This window comes from Lagenorhynchus albirostris, chromosome 2 (assembly GCF_949774975.1).
Source record: "Lagenorhynchus albirostris chromosome 2, mLagAlb1.1, whole genome shotgun sequence".
Taxonomy (NCBI): domain Eukaryota; kingdom Metazoa; phylum Chordata; class Mammalia; order Artiodactyla; family Delphinidae; genus Lagenorhynchus; species Lagenorhynchus albirostris.
The window spans coordinates 159,238,003-159,259,036 of NC_083096.1; the positions used below are offsets into that span (position 1 = coordinate 159,238,003).

Here is a 21,034-nt window from a genome sequence, read left to right on the forward strand (position 1 = left end):
ATTCGTTTTTTTCCTAGGTTACCCAATTTGCTGACATATAATTGTTAATAGAAGTTTCTTATGATCCTTTTTATTTCTGTGGCATCAGTTGTAATGTCTACTCTTTCATTTCTGATTTATATTATTTGAGTCTTCTCCCTTTTTTCTTAGTCTAGCTAAAGGTTTGACAATTTTGCTGACCTTTTCAAAAAAAACCTCTTAGTTTTGTCAATTTTTTCTGTTGTTTTTCTATTTCCTATTTTGTTTAATTTTGTTTTAATCTTTATTATTTCCTCCTTCTGCTAACCTTGAGTTTAACTGTTATTCTTTTTCTATTGCCTTGGGATATAAGTTATTTTGTTGATTTGACATCTTCTTTTTTAACATAGTCATTTACTCCTAAAAACTTCCCTCTCATCTTAATACTGCTTTTGCTGCATCCCATAGTTTTGATGTGTTGTGTTTTCATTCTCATTTGTTTCAAGATGCTTTCTAACTTTCCTTGTGATTCTTCTTTGACCCATTGTTTGTTCAGTGGTGTGTTGTTTAATTTCCATACATTTGTGAATTTTCCAGTTTTCCTCTTGCTGTTGATTTCTAGTTTCATTTCACTGTGGCCAGAAAAGGTACTCAGTATGATTTCAGTTTTCTTAAATTTGTTAAGACTTGTTTTGTGCCTAACATGTGATCTATTCTGGAGAATGTTCTGTGTGTGCTTGCAAAGAATATTTATTCTGCTGTTGTTGGGTGTGGTGTTCAGTATATGTTTGTTAGGCTTAATTGGTCTATAGTGTTGTAATTGAACACTTTCCTTATTAAACTTCTTTCTGGTTGATCTATCCTGTATTGAAAGTGAGGTATTGAAATCTCTTACTATTATTGTATTATTGTCTATTTCTCCATTCAGTTCTTTCAATGTTTGTTTCATGTATTTGGGTGCTCTGCTGGTAGGTGCATATATATTTATAATTATTATATCTTCCTGGTGAATTGACCCTTTTATCATTATATAATATCCTTTTTTGTGTGTCTTGTGACAGTCTTTCACTTAAAGGTTATTTTGTCTGATATAAGTATGGTCACTTCTGCTCTTTTTGGTTACCATTTGCATAGAATATCTTTTTCCATAGTTTCATTTTCAGCATATGTGTGTCTTTATATCTAAAGTGAGTCTCCTAGACAGCATATAGTTGGATCTTGTTTTCTTCTCAGCCACTCTGTATCTTTTGACTGGAGAGTCTAATCCATTTACATTTAAAGTAATTGCTGATAGAGAAGGACTTACTATTACCATTTTGTTAATTGTTTTCTGTATGTCCTGCAGTTATTTTGTCCCTCTTTTCCTCTCTCACTGCCTTCCTTGTGTTTCATTAATTCATTTGCAGTGATATGCTTTCATTCCTTTCTCATTTTCTTTTGTGAATCTTTTATAGGTAGTTACCATGGGGATAACATAAAATATCTTATAGTTAATACAATTTATTTTAAACTGATAACAACTTAACTTCAGTCACATACAAAAACTCTACTGCTTTACATCTCTCTCTTCAACTTTATGTTATCAATGTCACAAGTTATATTTATTTACATTTTGTATCCATTAACTTAGTTTTTTTATGTTTATCTTTTAAATTCTATACCAGAATTTAAAGTGAATTTTTGTACCACCACTACAGTATTATAGGATTCTTTACTTTCTATATATTTACCTTTGTCTGGAGCTTTATAATTTTGCACTGCTGTGTAGTGTTGCTTCGTATTGTCCTTTTTGTGTGTGTATTTACTGTGTAGTGTCCTTTCATTTCAACCTGAAGTGTACTCCCTTTAGCAATTTTTGTAATAAGGCAGTGGTGATGATCTCCTTCAGCTTTTTTTTTTTTTAATCTGGGAAGGTTCTTATTTCTTCTTCATTTTTGAAAGACAGTTCTGTCAGATATAGTATTCTTAGTTGGCAGGTTTTTTTTTTCTTTCAGCACTTCGATTATACCTTTCCACTCCTTTCTGACCTGCAAAGTTTCTGCTGAGAAATCCACTGATAATCTTATGAGCTCCATTGTATGTGACAAGTTGATTTTTGTCTTGTTGCTTTCAAGATTTTCTCTTTATTTGTCTTTGACTTTTGACAATTTGATTATAATCTATCTCAGTGTGGGCCTTTTTGGGTTCATTCTAGTTGGAGTCTTTTGAGCTTCTTGAATTTGGATGTCCATCTCCTTCCTCAGAGTTGGGAATTTGTAACCATTATTTCTTCAAATAAGCTGCCTGCCCCCTTTCTCACTTCTCCTTCTAGGACTTCTATAATGCATATATTGGTCCAGTTGATGATGTCCCCGAAGTCCCTTCAGCCTTCTTCACTTTATTTATTTCTTTTTTGTTCCTCTGACTTGATAATTGCAAATGACCTGTCTTTGAGTTCACTGATTATTTCTTCTGCTTGACCAAGTCTGTTGTTGAAACCCTCTAGTATATTTTTCAATTCAGTTATTGTATTCTTTAGCTTCTTACTACAGAAATTTTGGTTCTTTTTTAAAAAAATACTTTCTGTCTCTTTGCTGATAGTATTTTATTCATGCATCATTTTCCTGAGTTCGTTTAGTTGCCTATCTGTGTTCTCTTGTAGTGCATTGGACTTCTTTAAGAAGATTATTTTGAATTCTTTGTCAGTAGTACATGGATCTCCATTTCTTCAAGCTCAGTTTCTGGAGATTTATTTTGTTCCTTTGACTGAGCCATGTTTCCCTGTTTCTCCATGTGCCTGTTTATTTTTTGCTGTGATTTGTGCATTTGAAAAAATAGTCACCTATCCTCATCTTTATGGACTGGCTTCATGCAGGGGAAGACCTCCAACTAGCCTGGCTAGAGCCTCTGGAGGCCACCCAAACCTCCAGGGATGTGTCTTCTCTGGGTTTTTTCCTGTAGCTTCTCAGAGAGGCTGGCCATTTTCTTTTGCAAGAGCTTGTAATTTCTTGCTCCCTCTGGTATCTGTCTGTGTCTCTGCAGTTTCCCTAGTGCTGCAACAAGCACCAAGCTCTCTTGTTCCCTGTGGCTCCCAGGCACCTAAAGTATGCTGATTCCCTGTTTGCACTCCAGGTCAGACAAGACAGAAGCCAGCTCCTCGGGCAGTTCTCTGAAAGTCTGGAGCATTGGACTTATGTTCCCTTCTTCTCTTTCCTCCCAAGGGAAAAGCTGCTGGTCGGGCTATTCATGTTAGTCTTGCTTAGCTACGCTGGCTTGGGGCTGTTGTGGCTGGTGTGAAATGGCTTTTCTCACCTGTTTCAATGTGACTGTTCTTGAATTTGAACTTGCCTGGGGTACTGTGACTTCTTAACAGGTTCCTGGAATTCTCATAAAGAGTTTTTGGGTCACATGCTGTTAAGTTGGCATCTCTGTGGGGAAGTGAAGTCCAGAGCTTCTTAGTTTGCTGTCTGGCTGATGTCATTCCTTAAGCCTCTTTTTAATGGCACCTCTTCCAGGCACCCTCCCCACTGCCCCCAGCAAAGGCCACTGGACTGTAAGGGGTGTGGGGGCACCAGGACCTTTCTTCTGTAAAGGCCACCCTGTGCCACAGTAAATGCTCTCCCACCCAGCAGTTGATCACGGGGCATATGATGGTTGAATACACGTGTGTCTCTGCTTTTCCTGACCAAGTGCAGTGTGCATGGTCTTCATACTGCAGGTGAACATGTGCTCTTAGCTTTTTCAGGGACAGATGTGTCTTGAGAGGGTGTTGTATCGGTGGGATCTGTCAGGGGTCAGAGGTCCTGGGTCTCAGCTCCGCCACCCCCAATCGATGTGACACTTCTGGTTTCTTTCTAGTCACGTGTGATCAGAGTCACACGTTCCTCTTGGGAGGCACAAGGAGGTGGGTACCTCTAGATCCTAAGAATCCGCTGGGAAAGTGTCTGTCACCAGGAGGGTACAGGAAACAGGGGCCGAACAGGTTCTCCAGCCTCTGCTGAGAGACTGGAGCTAAGGGGTGGGCCCGCCAGAGCAGAGCTTAGCTCACAGCAGTAAGGACAAAGCTGGCTTCCGCCTCTACCTCCAGGTCCCTCTCTTTCTCCTTTCTATAAATTCTCTGTCCTTCCCTGTTACACATCTGCTTGCCAGTTGCCACTCAACCGAGAGCATTGTCAGGGAAGGGTCAGGCTGTCTTGGATAAGGCGCTAGTAAATATCCATTGAATTGGCTTGACTCCTGTTCTTTGCACGGGCCCGTGTGTTTCCTGCCACAACTCCCCAGCACTGGGACCAAGTAGATTCTAGAGAATCTCCTAGGGGCCTTACAGATTCTATTAGAAGGCGATCCATGCATTCAACATACAATTTTGATCTTTATCAAGGCCACCCAGCTGATGGCCCTGGAAATTCCTGATACCATTTTAGTGTGTCCACAGGAGAAGGGATACAGCACTGGCAGGATTTCTGGAGGCCCTAAACTGTCTCCAGGACTCTCATCCAGAGAACTCTGCAGAGCAGTCCTCCGGGACACTCTTTGAGTGACCTCAGGTGCTGAGTGTCTGTGGATGGGAATTTCACTGGAGCATGGATGCGACTGGGACAGCAGGCAGGTATATAGGCCGGGGCTGTGGCTGACCAGGTTGGAGGAGGCCCCGGGTGAATGAAGACCTCTAAGGCCGGCACTGGGCATCTGGGGAAACAGCCATAGCCATGTCTTCTAAGCAGAAGTCTGAGGTCACTGGGGTGGGTTCTGAATCAGATGCTTCCACGTGACCAGCCTCATCATAGTTTGCATGTGTATGGGTGAGGACCAACAGTGGAGCTGTGATTTCCTTTTATAGAGATTTTTTTTTTTTTTTTTTTTTTGCGGTACACGGGCCTCTCACTGTTGTGGCCTCTCCCGTTGCGGAGCACAGGCTCCAGATGCGCAGGCTTAGTGGCCATGGCTCACGGGCCTAACTTCTCCACGGCATGTGGGATCTTCCCGGACCGGGGCACGAACCTGCGTCCCCTGCATCGGCAGGCGGACTCACGCCCACTGCGTGACCAGGGAAGCCCCCTTTTATAGAGATTTTAAGAGGAAGTACATTTCTCTATTACTCCCTGACACAATTTTTACATTATCTGTCTCCCACTCAGATATATTTTTCCCTCAGTTTATTCAAGCTCAGAGAAACAGAGAGAAGATATAAAAGAATTAATTAAAATAAAGTCTCTTCTAGGACAAGGTGTGTCATCTCTGTACTTCCTCTGGGGTGGGGGCAGGGTACAGGGCTGTAATGGAGTCGTGTCCAGCCACTCCTTAGCTCTGGTCAGCGCTTTTAGACTTCCATGCTGCATATGGCATATGGCCTGCCTCACCATCTTTCCCTCTTCTTTCCTTCCTCCTTCCATCCCTCTCTCCCTTCCTCATTCTCTCTCTCTCTCCCTCTCTTTCATCCCAGTGCAGTGGTAGAGCATATACTTTCAGATCTCAGCCTCAGGAATCAGACAAACCTGTGTTTGAAAACCCACTTAATCATCTATTACTGTATATGTGAACTTGGGTGAGTTACTTAACTAAACCTCATTTGCTAAACAAGGTAAAAAATAATACCCACCTCTTTGGTATGTGGTGAGGTTTGAAAGAAAGAATGTGAGTAAGGAGCTCAGCATTGTGTGGGGCACGTGGTCAGTGCTTGATAAACGATGGCTGAAATTTCTTCAACCTTGTGCTTACTGACATTTGCTTCCTTTGGCAGCCCTGGGCTGGGCCCTCAAGAATGTGTTGGTGAGAAAGGCAGACTATGCTCTCTGCCCTCAAGGAGCTCAGTCTGGTGGGGAGGTGACCATGGCAGCAGTGGGCAGTGGCCCCTGGGAGGCCAATGGCATCCCATCCCCAGCTCTGATTCCACTGTGGGCTGGATCTGTGGGCTCTTCCACCCCAAACTGCTTTCAGACAGAGCCACACCAGCTGGTTTGGCTTCCTGAGCCTTTAGGGAGTTGGGTTTATATGAGCTGTACATTTGTGAGTGCACGGATCGTAGTTCATTCATTCATTGAACATTCATTGCCTTACTCTGTGCCAGGCACTGTTCTAGGCACTTAGGATGCCTCAGTGAATAAAACAGGGACTTTGCTCTTGTGAAGTGTATGTTCTAGCAAGAGGAAATAGACAATAAGCAATAAACACAGCATGTAAGTAAGCTAGTAGGATGGTACAGAGTGATACATGCTATGGGAGAAAGATGATATGAACAGGTGAGGGAGCTTGGAGGTGCTAGGGATGGAGGTGGGGAAGTGGGATATGAATTTCTAAAGAGTAGTCAGGGTAGACTCATTGAGAAGAGAATGTTGAGCAAAGACTTAAAGGAAGAGAAGGGGTTTGCCCTATCTGGGGTAAAGAACTTTGCAAGAAGAAATAAAAGCAAATGCATGGCAGCTTGTGGGAGGAACAGGAAGGAAGCAAGCATGGTTGGGGAGGGGTGAGTAAGACAGGGAATCTCTATGAGAACAGAGATTGTGTCCACCCTGTGCCTGGCAGATGGTAGAAGCACAGTGAGTATTGGTTGAATGAATGAATTTTTACTGGCATCTAGGCTGGTCCAAGCTGCGCCAGGCCAGAACTAACCCATCGCTAATTTTCTTGAATAGAGAGGGCTGACTTAAGCTCTCGGATAGGAACAATTTTCAAATCACCAAACAGAGCTCATATAAAATTCAAATGTGCAGTTGGGGGCATCAAAACACAAAGGCCTTTCCTTAGCATGTACAAAGAACAGGACATCTGCTGAAGAGTGGGAAAAAACAAAATGAAATTACAGATGACCTTTGAAAGCCTAATTTAACGGAAAGTCTGCTGCGAAATTCTCCATGAGCGAGCCTTTTGGATCCCCAGCAGATGTCCATTCTGAAGCTGCCAGAGGAATGAGGGGGGTAGGCCATCTACAGAGGAAGAAGAGGCTGTACCCAACTGCTGGTGACCACATGTCACATCTTCCCCTACTCTGGCTTTTAGGATGTCTGATTTTGTTTCTTACTCTGTAGGTCAAGTCTCCCCACCCCTCATCTCCAGAGGGGTAGTCTCCCACCTGTCCTACTTATTGGTTGCTGAAGATTAAGTGTTAGGAACATCTCAGGAACACACTCCTAAGGGACCACCCCCCTTTCCCTCACCCGAGGCCTCCTGTGGCAGACCATCTCTAGTGTGCCCTCTGGCTCTGTCTGACCTAAGGCTGGAAGGACGTTGTGTCAGGCATTCAGGACCTGAGTGGAGCCCCAGTGCTCTCTGCCCTCACCTCTGCCCCGTCAGCCCCTTACCCCAGCTGTCCCTCTCTCCCTCTGCTTCTTCATCTCACCAACTCCTTTCTTCCTTTCTCATCTTGGGCAGAAATCCTGGGAGAGGTTGGACAGGCATCTCAGTGGCCCAAGGTCAGGAGGAACAACAGTCCCTGAGGACATTAATGGTTCAGGACCATGGATAGGTCTCTCCTGCTCCAGGCAGCACCAACCTTTCACTTGGGTCACCTGACTCAGGGCATCTATGTGAAGGTGACCTTGAGACCCCCTTTATAAGATGGAGGGGTTGGAGCCTTAGTGACTAAGGGGCTTGACCATATTCCTTGCTATGAAGTGGCAAAGCAGAATTAAGAACGCAGGTTTTCAGATTCTTCCCATTTCACCATGTTAGGTTCCCCCCCCCATTTTTAAATTAATTTTCACATCTGGGTCACATGAGACCAAAGGGCTTGAAGTTACCTCTGTCCCTTAGAGATGAGGCCAGTTCCACCGTGAGTGTGTGTATTAGAAGAAATAGCAGCCATGAGCTTTTGATGGATAAAGAAACAAATGAAAAGCAAAGCAAAACAAAAGAAGCTCAGATGACAACTGGACAAGCTAATCTGTTTACTCAACAAATATTAACTGAGTGTCTATGAAATGCAAAATTCTGTGCTGGAGATTTAATAGTGAATCAGATGTGGTCCTTGCCATCATGAGGTGCCCTGGTGGTAGAGACAGAGACATAAGCTTGGTTTCTCAATTTCACAACGCAGGCTTGGTTTTGACAATTCACTCCCATTTCCTAAGTTATGTTTTTTTCCTTCTGGGAAGTCCAGTGTGTACAGAAGTTCCCATGTGTCCTCTCTTCTGATGGCACAGTGAGCCTCACCATAGTGGGCTTAACCCCCAAAAGGCAGGCAATAGGGCAGAAGCCTGGGAGTTTGAGCTGAGATGCTTGATACTTAAGAAAAGGGCTCCCCAAGGCAACATTCTTTGTCTATCAGAGTGGTCTAGAAAGAGAAATGGCTTATCACATTGGCCAAGTTGGCATCTAGCCACTCCCCTCACCCCCTCAAATCAATCCACCCATCCATGGAGTAGTGGTTAAGAAGACAGGATATGACACAAGATTGCCTGGGGTTGAATCCTGTTTCCACCATTTAGCAGCTGTCTGACCTTGGGCAGGTTACTTAACCTTCCTGGGCCTCAGTTTTCTTGCCTGTGATATGGGAATCATAATAGTACCTGTCTAATACAGTTGTGGGGATGGAATGAGTTATTAGATGTAAAGTACATAAGACAGCCCTTGGCAGAGGAAACAGTGTTTAATGAATATTATCATTAGACTAAGTCCATAAGGACAGGGATAGTGCCTGGGACATAGTGAGTGCTCAGTACTGGTTTTTAAATGAATAAATGAATGAATTTGCTAAGACCTGAACTTCTGTGTGTCATTCCCTGTACTCAGCCCCGTCCCTTGAACCAAAGCCGCAGCTCAAGTGTCTTCTCAGCTGAGGAGAACTCAGTGATATCTCCCTGTATTTGCTCTGAAAGACCCAGCCAGGAGCACGACCAGCCCGGCAGAGGCACCTGTTCCCAGACACACCTGGCCTCTTCTCTTGGTGCTGATCCAGGGATGCAGCACAACCCAAAGAGTGAGAAGCTCTGCCATCAGCAATGCGAAGATACCTCTGCTGGTCCAGGATTCCCTGTCAACATGATAAACAACCCCTGGCTGGTACTGGCTCAAAATGATGACAAAAGAGCTGCATCTGTATCGCCAGGCAGGGAAAATCATATTTGGTCCACTGTGGTAGCTTCTGTGTTCAGCATGTCCTGGAGAATCAGAGAGCCTGGAGTTAGAATTAGGAAGCTGAACAGCACGGGATTATTCCCACAGAGCAATTGGACGTGGCACAGGGACAGGTTTTCTGCCTTACCCCGTCTGTTACGCATTGTTTTGTGCCTTTGCTGCATGCATCCCCAGCTTGAGAAGAAGAAGGAGACCCTGCTTTGTTTCCTTGTCCCTGCGGCACAGCAACTGTGCTAAGCTCTTTTCAGTAAATCCCAGGCTTTGCCGCGAGAGCTGGGTGCAGAGTGGAAACAGCACCATAGCTTTGGAAGTGTGTCCCCAGGTGGTGTGTGAATCTTGTAGCCCGGCAGAGGGAGGGGCCTGAGCTTTGCTTTCACACAGATCTGTGTTTGAATCCCAGCTCTTCCGCTGCTACCTGTTTGACCTTGAGCACGTTCTTAAGCCTTGAGGAGCTTTGCTTCTTCGCCTATTAAGTGGTGGAGGTGGGGGCATGACAGCCATTTCAAAGGGTCATTGCTAAATTCAGGGGGATGGTGTTAGGGAAGCACGTGGATACATGTTGGTCCCCTTCTTAGACCTGCCCCAAAGCACCCGTCTTTCTGGGTGTGTATGTACGTGCTCTCTGCTGTGCCCCTGGGATCCAACAGTGAGGTGTCCTCAAAGCACTCAGCAAGTGGAGACACGGTTAGTAAGATGGGCCATGTCTTTCTGTCTTCTATACTCCACTGTGAACTCCTTGAGGGCATGGACCGTATTATACACAATCCACCCCTCCCATTTCCCAACCCCCGATCCCACCCCCTGAGACCCGCACATACCCAGCCCACATCCGTAGAGCCTGGAACTGAGCAGCCCTCCCCAGACTTGCTGAATGAAAGCTTGAACTTGGCTTGGACCTCTGAGGTTCTGGGTAGAATCCAGGGCATCTCTAACTTGGATGGAGAAAGTTGCATCTTTATTTTCACTAATCTTCTACTGAAACCTAGCATTTCTATTAATCATGAATATAAGCAACAAAGTACAGCAGTACTAGCAGTACCTGTGAATTTGTCACTGATAAGATCACAGGTATTTTCATAGAACATTACAGTAGTTGCAGCTATCTAGAAAGAACATTTGTGCTTTGAACTACAGTATTTTTCAGGCCCACTGCTAGATCTTGTTCATAATGCATTAATAAAGGAACATCTATAATACTGTATGACAAACTTTGGAAATATTCTGAAAACTATATTTCAGTATAATTGGCTTCCTTTGTAGTTCTATGTATTTTGTTGTATGCATTTAAAAAGATCATCTGAGACGGCTTCACCAGGCTGCCAAAGGGGGCCGCGGCACAACAAAGGTGAAGAACCCCTGGTCCTGGAGGTCCATGGGTGGGCTTCTTTGGCCTGCAGGTCCCCTAAAATGAATGAGAAACGGTGGGAGGCTAGGTTCTTATGTATATGTGACTTTCCTTCTTAGTGAACATTTGGCAATGTCTGAAGACATTTTTGGTTGTCACAACTGAGAGGTGCTACTCGGCGCCCAGGGGTAGAGCCTGGGATGCTGCTAAACGTCCTAATGCACAGGACAGCCCTCCCAACAAAGAGCTGTCCTGCCCCAAATGTCAATGGTGCCGAGTTGAGAAACCCTGGACACATTCATGGAAATTTCTCGGATTGTTAAGACTTCTAGGGGAAAAAAATCAATGCATGTCTTCATTAGAAATACCTGTGATAATTCTCTCATCCAACACTGTGTGCACATCTACAACATATGCCAGGCACTGGGCACTAAGGTTACAGGGAGAGTACGACCCTGGAGAAGCTCTGGGTCTGCAGTTCAGTAGGATGTGTGACCCAGTAGAGTTGCGTGCAAGGTGCAGCCATTATGCAGATCTCTACGGGGCACCTGTTGTCCAAGCAACGTGCTGGGTGCCGCAGATCAGTGTGAATGTGACAGAATCCACGTCTCCCAGGGAACACAGACAATAAGTGATGCCATGATGTGTGCTGTGAGTGACGACAGAGGTGCAGGGCTCTGTGGGGACACACAGCGAGGTGTGTGCTTGGGTGTACGTTGGGGTGAGGGGAGTACACCTTAGTGCAGTGGTCAGTAAGGTCTCCTGGGGGTGCTGAAGTTTCAGTTGAGACCTAAGAGATGAATAGGAGTTGGCAAGATCAGAGGATGAAGAAAGGATGCTTCAATCAGAGGGAACAGCAAGTTTGAAGACAGAGGGAGCAAAAGAGCACAGAGCATCAAAGGAACCAAACAGAGAGAGCCTGGCTTGGGCTGGAGTGTCACTTAAGGCAAAGAGTGGCAAGAAGCAAAGCCTGGGAGAGAAGCAGTGGGTGGCTCAAGGGGGTGTCTCGTGTGCCACGTTTAGGACTGTGCGCTTTTCCCAGAGGAGCCATTGAAGGATTTTTAAGCAAGAATGGCAGGCCAATTTTTGTTTGTATGTTTGTTTTTTTGAAAGGGATAGATTGGGAGGGAAGAGGCATGGAATTTGGTGGATGGCTGTTGCAGTGACAGAGAGAGAGAGGGAGAAAGAGAGAGAGAAAACTTAGTCACTGCCCAGGAAACGAGGGGAGGCTCCTCAGAGGAGGTGCTGTATGGACTGAATCTGGAACAGTGAGTAAGGTTTCCTAGGTCGAGAAGGTAAGGGAAAGGCGTTCCAGGCAATGGGCCAAGCATTGTACAGCCTGAAAGATCGTGGGGTGTTTGTAGATGATGAGCTATTTGGTGTGACCAGCATAATGTGCAGGAGAGACGGGCTAAGATGAGGCCCAGTGCCAGCATCTCTATGACCCTGGCTTCTGGTTCACAACTAAAGGGTGACTGCAGAGGCCAAAGATACTGTTTGGCCCCTGCTTCTCCCACCTGTCCAGACAAGGTGCCCCTGCAGAAGGCAGACACAGAGATAAGCCAGAGTCCCATTGTAGAAGTGAGATGTACAGTGGGCTGCCTGTGTGCAGGTGAGATGTCTGGTGGGCATGGCTTACCTGGCATCTACCACACTCCTCTGTGTTTCCTCTTAGGGCAGTCTCATTAATTGCATGGTTTCCACAAATCCATCTCTCCAACCCAGATTGCACTCCCGCATTCCAGTCTACGGCCCTAATTGCTTTCTGGCCATCTCTGTCTGGATGTCCCACAGGCTTCTCCAACTAAATTTGTCCAAAACTGACCATATCAGTCAATAAGTATTTGCAGAATTGGATTGAATTTTCCTGCCAAACCTCTCAAAAGAGTTATCTCCTCAAAATTATCATTATTTGTAGACATGATTGTATACCTAAAACACCCAAGGGAATCAACTGAGAAATCTTTAGAATTAATAAGAGTTCAGAGACCCAGTTGGATGCCAGATGACTATATAAAAATCAATAGGTTTTCTGTATATCAGTAATAACCAGCTAGAAAAAAAATAATGGGAAAAAATGTCATTCACTAGAGCAAGAAAAAGGGCATAAAATGTCTAGGAATAACCTTAACAAGATGTGACTGAGACCTATATAAAGAAAAGTACAAACCTTTACTGAAAGATTAGCTGGTATTTATTGATTACTTATAGTGTGTTAGGTACTATACTGAGTATTTAGCAATTTAGAAGATATTATCACATTAATCTGTACAACCATCCGAGAAGTGGTTGTTAATTTTAAAGATGTTGAAATGAGAGTTTAAAGAGTTTACATAAATTGCCCATGAAGTATTAAGTGGCAAAACTGAAATTTGAACTGAAGGCTTTTTGTTTCCAAAACCCAAGCTTTTAACCTTTTCACGAAGCCACCTTCAGAATACGCCATACATACACAAATGGTAGGTTGGTAGGTGTCTTCTGGGTATTATAAAAAGATTAATTCATTTCACTCATCCATTCATTCCAAAAATATCTATGGAGTGACTACTACGGGCAAGTATTGAGCTAGGTGCTAGAGATAAAACTATGAATGAAATCTCAAAGAGTCTACGGCTAGAGAAGCCACATAAACATATCATTATGTCACCATTGGTGAAAGCAGTGATATTCACTGGTTCACTAATTCATTCGCTAAGGGTGAGCAAACAAAGGAAGAATACTTGCCATTTATCTCGAGGGTTCCAAGAGGGCTCCCTGGAGGAGGTAACGAGTCTTAGTGTGCCTGGAGTCAGCTGGGTGAGGGAACTAGAGAGAGAGCATTCCAAGCACAGAGAGCTGGGTAGGCAGTGAATATGCATGAATCATTCATTCAACCAACAATTCTTGTGGGAGCGTCTGCTGTGTGCCAGGTACAGGTCTGGGAGCTGGAGAGAGGGTAGACACAAAATAGCTCCCCTGCTTTTATGGAGATGGCATTCTATCGGGGTAGGGGGGCACTGAAAATAAACAAGAAAATAGATGTCAGAGGATGCTCAGTGCTGTGGAAAAAATAAAGCAGGAACCTGGAAGGCTGGCGTGAGAGGAGGGAGGCTTGGATTTCATGGGCTGTGAGGTGATGTTACTTGACTCAGGCTGAAGGAAGTGAGGGATCGGGTCACACAGCTCTTGGGGAAGAGCTTTCGGGGCTGGAGGTCGAGCAAGTGCAGGGTCCCAAGGTGGGCATGGGATGGGCTTAGGTATCATGACCCATCACAGGTATGAAGGGATGAATGACAGTAGAGAAGGTCAGGGGCAGCGTTCAGGTAGGGCTTCTGAGATGTGGCAAGGACTTCGGCTGCTGTGTTGAGTAGGATGAGAAGCCAGAGAGAAATCTTTCTAAACGTCAGTAAAGGAAAAAAAATATTACCAAGAAAAAGACAGGTAAAGATGGCTGCCTGTAAAAACCAACCATTTCATTCTACATGAAAAAACTAAATGAAACAAAAAGCACACAACAGGTGAAAAACCACCTTTTCAGCAAATATGACAAAAGAGTGAAATCCTGATTCTCTAAAGAGTTAGCACAAATTAATAAGAAAAACAGTAAGAACTCATGGAGTATTTAAGAACATAAAATTTAGATACCTTTGTATGTCATCATAAAATTAAAAGGCCAAAACGACTACAAATGTATGTGTCGCACATGTGATGCATAGAAGATGTAAATATGTAACTCAGTGAGAAAAAATAAACACCACAGTGGAAAATGAGCCCAGAATTTCATCAGATAGTTCCTCAAGGGAGGAATTAAAGTTATTGAGGGCATCTTCTTTATCCCTTCATCTGTCGATGGGCATTTAGGTTGATTCCATGTCCTGGCTATTGTAAATAGTGCTGCAGTGAACATTGGGGTGCATGTGTCTTTTTGAATTATGGTTTTCTCCGGGTATATGACCAGTAGTGGGATTGCTGGGTCGTATGGTAGTTCTATTTGTAGTTTTTTAAGGAACCTCCATACTGGGTTATAACTTTCTCAACTCACTAACCAATGTTTGATTCCCGGGAGACTTCCAAATGAGTCGGGGTTCCAGCCCTGTCTAACCCTCTCCAACAGCACCTGCCACAGAGATCGGCCAGCCTCCTATGGACAGCACACTCCCCCAGAAACCAAAGCTGGATGCAGTTACCACTTAAGTGAACACTCGGTCTGGGACTCTGGCCATGGAAAAGCATTTTCCACCGCACTGACCAGCATGCTGTCACCAGACTTTACTAAGAGACCAGGTCTTACTTATAACAGAAAAAAATATCCAGAAACAATTTAAATGCTTGACAGAAGGAGAATGGTTGAGTAAATTCTAGTATAACCATATACTAGAACGTGGCACGTCCATTTAAAATGCTGTTTATGAGTTCAGTATCTTGGGGCGGGAGAGTTCATGTTGTCACGTTTACTGAATTGTTGCAAAAGAAAACCGAGAAATGACCTGAACGGCCATCAGCAGGGGAGTGGTTGAATACATTGAGATACATCCAGGCTGTGGAATATCACACATTTATATATAAAATCAGTTAGATATGGCTCTACTGACCTGGAAGGTGTCCCCAATGTAGTGTTAAATGAGAAAGCAGGTTGCAGAGAAGTGAGTGCAACTATGATTTCATTTTAAAAAAAAATAATAAAAATTCTCCCGGAATGTGTCTTTGTTTGCATGAGAGATGAGAAGGTTGGAGAGGAGAGAGTTACCTGCCGGTTAACTTTGGTAGCTTTGGAGTGGGTAGAAGGGAGAGAGATTGGCGACCCGTTTGTCCTTATACATCTTTGTGTTGCATGTATGCATAGCCATGTATATTACAAGTAACATTGCCTTTTACAACTTAAAACTGAAGAATAATTGACTGAAAAAAGAGCCCACAAAATTATATATATAATATTATCTCAACGATGTGAAATATGCATGGAAAAATCTAGAAAAAAAAGAAAATATTAACATCGGTTGCCTCTGAGAGGAAGGCGAGATTGTAGTGTTTCCTCTTTTTTAAATTCTTGCCTATATTTTCCAAATTTTCTGCAAGGAGGAAGATATATACATTATTGTTTAAAATATAATGGCCTCTCCCTTCTCACCAGCCAATCTTGCCTTTACTTATTTACAATCTGGCCTCTGTCCACCGTGTCACCTGCCACCTGTCTTTGCTGAAGTTCATGCATCCATTCTGCAAATACTTATTGAATTCTCGGCACTGGGGATGCAACAGGAACCAGGACAGAGCTCCCACTCTCAGCATCCTTACCTCCAGAGGGACCATTTAGACATCAAACTGAGTGACCTCATCCCAGACCCTCACCTTAGCCTCCCTGTGGTGCTCAATGCCCTGAGTCACCTTCTTCTGTATGGAGCTGCACTCTGGTTCTCCTCCCACCGTTATGCCTGCCTTCCTGCCTCCTACTCTATCACCTTTCTTGTCTCTGTACACGGAAAGTGTTCCCAGGGTCTCTGTTTAGAGCCCCCTGATTTCTTTCTCCGCAGCACAAGATGCTGTTCATACCCAGGTTCTGAATCAGAAGCTGCAGACCCACACAACAGATGGGGTGCTGGGGATGGTGGTGAATGTTGGTATCAGTGGTTGACCAGGACACGAATGAGGGTGGTCCTCAAGGTGTGACCCCTGTTGGGTCTATACTCCGGGATCATTCTGTGCAGCCCTGTAGCACAGTATTGCCATGTGGAAGTATTTGCTTATGTCTGGGTCTATGATCCAGGCCCCAAGGCCCATCACAGGGTCTAACCTAGAGGAATGAATGAATGAGTGAGTGAATGACATAGTGCAATGACATCACCAGACAGATTTCAGAGACATGAGCTGAGTAGATCTGGTGCCAGTGCCAGTGGGGTGAAATTCAGGAACATGAACCAGGGGGCTCCTCTAAAAGTTGTGGAGATAGGAGCTTTATTTCATTATTACTGTAGTTGAATATTTTTTCTGGGTTCTGAGCCATTTATGTCTTCCTTTAGGAACTAACTTATTCAAGACCCTGTCCAGCTTTTTAATTATAGTGCTTGTTGTTTTCCTACTGGTTACTAATAGCTCTTTCTGTATTAACTGTTTTATTGATACTTTGCTACCTAACCTTTTTGTGTGCCTTTTGATTTTGTTTCTATTTTTGACCTACACATACTTTCTGTATAAACTATCAGTCTTGTAGTATCTTCCACAGATTTTTTTTTTTTTTTGCGGTATGCAGGCCTCTCACTGTTGTGGCCTCTCCTGTTGCGGACCACAGGCTCCGTAAGCGCAGGCTCAGCGGCCATGGCTCACGGGCCCAGCCGCCCCGTGGCATGTGGGATCTTCCCGGACCGGGGCACGAACCCGTGTCCCCTGCATCGGCAGGCGGACTCTCAACCACTGCGCCACCAGGGAAGCCCTCTTCCACAGCTTTTACATTCAGAAAATCACAGTCAGATAATTATTTGTGTATATGTTCTTCTATTTTTTGACTTTTTAAAAAACTTAGTTTAGTATATGGTGTGAATTGACAAGATAACTTAATTCTTTTCTCAAACAGTTAATTAGTTGACCTTGCAAAATGTTTTTCTTTTCTCACTGATTTTTAATGCTTATATATATTTTAATTTTTACGTCTATTTAAAACTATTGCTGTAATACTGTGTCATGTTCTGCCTGTCCACCCTTGGGCCACCTCCACACTATTTTCAAAGCAATCATTCGGTGATTCCGTTTAGTATCTTGTAGAATGAGAATACTACAGTTTCTACCTTTTCAAAAAATATCCATTGTCTGCGACTGTCTATTTCTTCCAGTTAAACTTAGGCACGCTTTTACCAAATTTAAAACAGGTTATTGGGCTTTTGATCAGAATTGCACTAAGCTTATAAATTAACTTTTCAAAAGGTTAATATTCCAAATTAACCTTTCAGAAGTTTGTCTTCCACTCAAGATTACATATGTCTCTCCAATTATTCAAATTTTTTATCCTTCTCTGAATGTTATTTTTATACAGTGACTGCCTGTTTCTTATTAAGTTTATTTCCATTTATTATACGCATTTTGTAGTTATCATAAATAAGACCTTTTTTCTTTATATTTTTATCTGTCACTTGCATATGGAAAATGTCATTGATTTTGTATACTTATTTTGTGTTTGGCTACTTTACTGAAATTTCTTATTAGTTCTAATAGCTTCCTAATTGATTCTCCTGGGTTTTCTGGGTATATTAATATATCATCTGCAAACCATAATTCTGCTTGCTCCTTTCTCCTTTCTTTTTCTTGCATCGCATGGATTAGCTCTTCCAATAAAGCATGAAATCTCAGAGGTGATAGTAGCATTTCTATCTCATTCCTGATCTTAATCAGGCATTTCACCGTAAGTAGGATGTAAGTTATTGTTTTAAAATGGTTGCTCTATCATGCTGAGGAAATATTCTTTCTCCTACTTCCAAATGCTTATTTTAATCAGGGTTACATGTCTAAGTTTATTAAATGCCCATTTAGCATTTATTCATAAGACCTTAGCTTTTTTTTCCTCTTTAAATGGAATACTTTGTGTTATCCCTCTTCTCTGTTAAAAGAGATTTTTCAATATTAAAGTCATTTTAGAGATTAACTGTCCTTGTCAGTTAATCCCTAAAGTGGGCTTTAAAAAAATTAGTGTTGAGTCAGTTTATCAGCATCATAGTTAAGGTGGATCTGAAGTGGACTGCTTACTTTTGAATCCCGTCTCTGAGTAACGGGGTGGCTTGGACCCCTTCCTCAATTTCTCTTTGCCTTAGTTCTTCATCTGTAAAATGGAGGTGATATGAATAGTATCCACCTTCTAGGGCTGTTGTGAGGATTAAACAAATTAATATATGTGAAGTTCTCGGAGGAGTGTCTAGCCAAACACTCACTAAATACAAGCACTGTATTAAATGAATGAGAACTTACCGTGTGTCTGGTACTGAGCTTGGGCTATGGATTCAAAGACGGGAAAACTCAAGTATGGTCTGTCTTCTCATGGAGCTTACAGCCTGGCAAGAAAACAGATCCTTATGAATGAATCACATGGAAGCATGGACATTTGCTTCTGTGATAAGTGCTACCAAGGAGAGGTGATGGTATCATGAGAGCATATAATAGGGGGTTTGAACTAGTCAAGGAGAGACAGTTGACTAGACATCTGGAAGAGAGAACAGCATACCCGAAGGCCCTGTGGCTGTGCAGTGAGAGTGTGGCCCGTACAAAGGACTGAGAAGGGCGGGGTGTTTTTTTCTGACAGATATACATCTGTGACACATGTCACCGTGTAAATTTAAGACATACAGCATGATGGTTTGATTTATGTATATTGTGAAATGATTACCACAATAGGCTCAGCTAACAACCATTATCTCATATAAAAACAATACAAAGAAAAGAAGACAGGAACAAATGTTCTCTTTGTGATGAGAACTCTTAGGATCTCCTCTCCAAACAACTTACCTGGGTATCACACAACAGTGTTAGCAATAGTCGTCATGTTGTGCGTTACATCACTAGTACTTATTTATTTTACAAGTGGGATTTTGTACCTTTTGACCACCTTCCTCCAATTCCTCTTCCCCACCCCCCGCCTCTGATAACTACAAGTCTGATCTGTTTTTCTATGAGTTTGTTTTTTTGGGTTTTTTTGTTTGTTTGTTCAGGTTCCACATATAAGTGATATCATACAGTATTTATCTTTTTTTCTCTGACTTATTTCACTTAGCATAATGCCTTCGAGGTCCATTCATGGTGTTGCAAATGGTAAGATTTCCTTTTTTTTTTATGGCTGAATAATATTTGTGTGTGTGTTTGTGTATGTATCTCACAACTAATTTATCCATTCATCTATCGATGGACACTTAGGTTGTTTCCATGTCTTGTTTATTGTAAGTAATGCTTCTATGAACGTGGAGGCGCAGATATCTTTTCGAGTTAGTGTTTTTGTTACATTTGAATATATTCCCAGAAGTGGAATTGCTGGATCATGTGATAGTTCTATTCTTAATTTTTTGAGGATCCTCCGTACTGTTTTCAGCAGTGGCTGCACCAATTTACAAGCCCACCAACAGTGCACAAGAGTTCCATTTTCTCTACATCCCTGCCAGCATTTGTTATCTCTTGTCGTTTTGATGATGGCCATTCTAACAGGCATGAGGTTATATCTCATTGTGTTTTTAATTGGCATTTCCGTAATGACTAGCGATGTTGAGCATCTTTTCATGTACCTGTTGGCCTTTTATATATGTTCTTTGGAAAAATGTCTGTTCAAGTCCTTTAGAAGGGTGGGGTTTGGCTGGAAAGCTAGTGGACACAAGGGTAAGAGGTCACTAAGGGCCAAACCATACAGAGACCCTCATAGGTCTACAAGTGATTTTTCCTTACTGAAGAGCAATGATGAGCTATGGGAGGTTTGATGTCGGTGGAGGAAAGGGGAGGTCACTTGATCAGATTTCTGTTTTGAAAAGACACCCCCAGCTGTACTGTTGGCAAGGACCAGGGTAAACACAGTTGACCAGTTAGGAGGTAGTTTTTATGGCAGTCTGGGGGAGAGATGCTGTGGGGTCGAGGGAAGTAGAGACAGAGACAGGGTGATCGGTTGTCCATGGGGTTGTGAAGGAGAGGAAAGTGTCAGGAAAGGGTAGGTGGAGGACATCACGAGCCTGAACATCCCAAAGGAGGTGTCAGGTCTGGAGCTCAGAGAGAGGTCTGGCCTGGACTGTGAAGTTGTGAGTCATCAGTGCACAAGTGGAGGTCCTCTAGACCAGACAGAGAGGAGGAGAGGCCCCAACACTGAACCTGGAAAGGAGCCAGAGAAAGAGCCATGGGAGGAAGGATGGAGAGTGAGCGGTATGGGAGGAAGCCGGGGACCAGGCTGCTCAAAGCATCATTGCATCTGCAGGGCACCAGGTAAACAAGCAGGCTCTCTGGCCCCTCCCAGGTGTTGTACATCAGAATCTAAATGCCAGCCAGGTCCCCAGGTGCTGCTCATGTGCAGTGTATAGTCTGAGATGCTCTGGCCTGGGAGGCGTGATTCCAGAAAGGAGGCAACAGTGTTAGAGGCAGCTGAGAGGTCTGTTAAAATGAGGGCTGAACAAGATCCACTGGACCCATCGGTGACCTGTTTGGGTGGATTGACAGGACCAGAAGCCAGAACTGACGGGCTGGGAGTAAGGAAATAGAGACAGAAAGGACAGACAGGTTGTGTTTTCTAACACTTTGGCTGAGAAGGGGAAGAGAGAGACAAGGCTGGAGCGAGAAGAGAAGTGGAATGGGGAGTTGGTTTTTTAAGGAGAGTCTTGAACACATTTAAAATGGGAAAGTTCCAGTGTAGAGGAAATGATTGAACACTTGGAACGTACATAAGAGAGAAACGTATATAAGGTTCTTGAAGATTAGGCAAGGATGGGATCCAAAGGGCACATAGAAGGGATATGTTTAGATTGCAGGAGGGCTAGTTGATCTGCAAGAGGAAGGAAGACCGTGTGGGGCGGGCTAGACGGATTTGGAATTGGGAAGACAACGGAATCCCCACTGATGACTTTTATTCTCTATGGAGATGGGAGGAGGGGGCTGGGGCTGAGAAGAGGAGCCTGGAGGGTCAGGAGGCCGTGGAAAATGGAGAAAATTTGACATCATCAGTCTGGCATTTAATGTTGTACAGAGGAAGTTCCACCT

At 43.5% G+C, this 21,034-nt stretch overlaps 1 protein-coding gene across 1 annotated transcript in view; it reads left to right on the forward strand.

The window, feature by feature from the left end:
• Nucleotides 1-21,034, forward strand: part of CSMD2 (CUB and Sushi multiple domains 2) — a 669,690-nt gene that overhangs the window by 41,174 nt on the left and 607,482 nt on the right. The window lies entirely within an intron of this gene.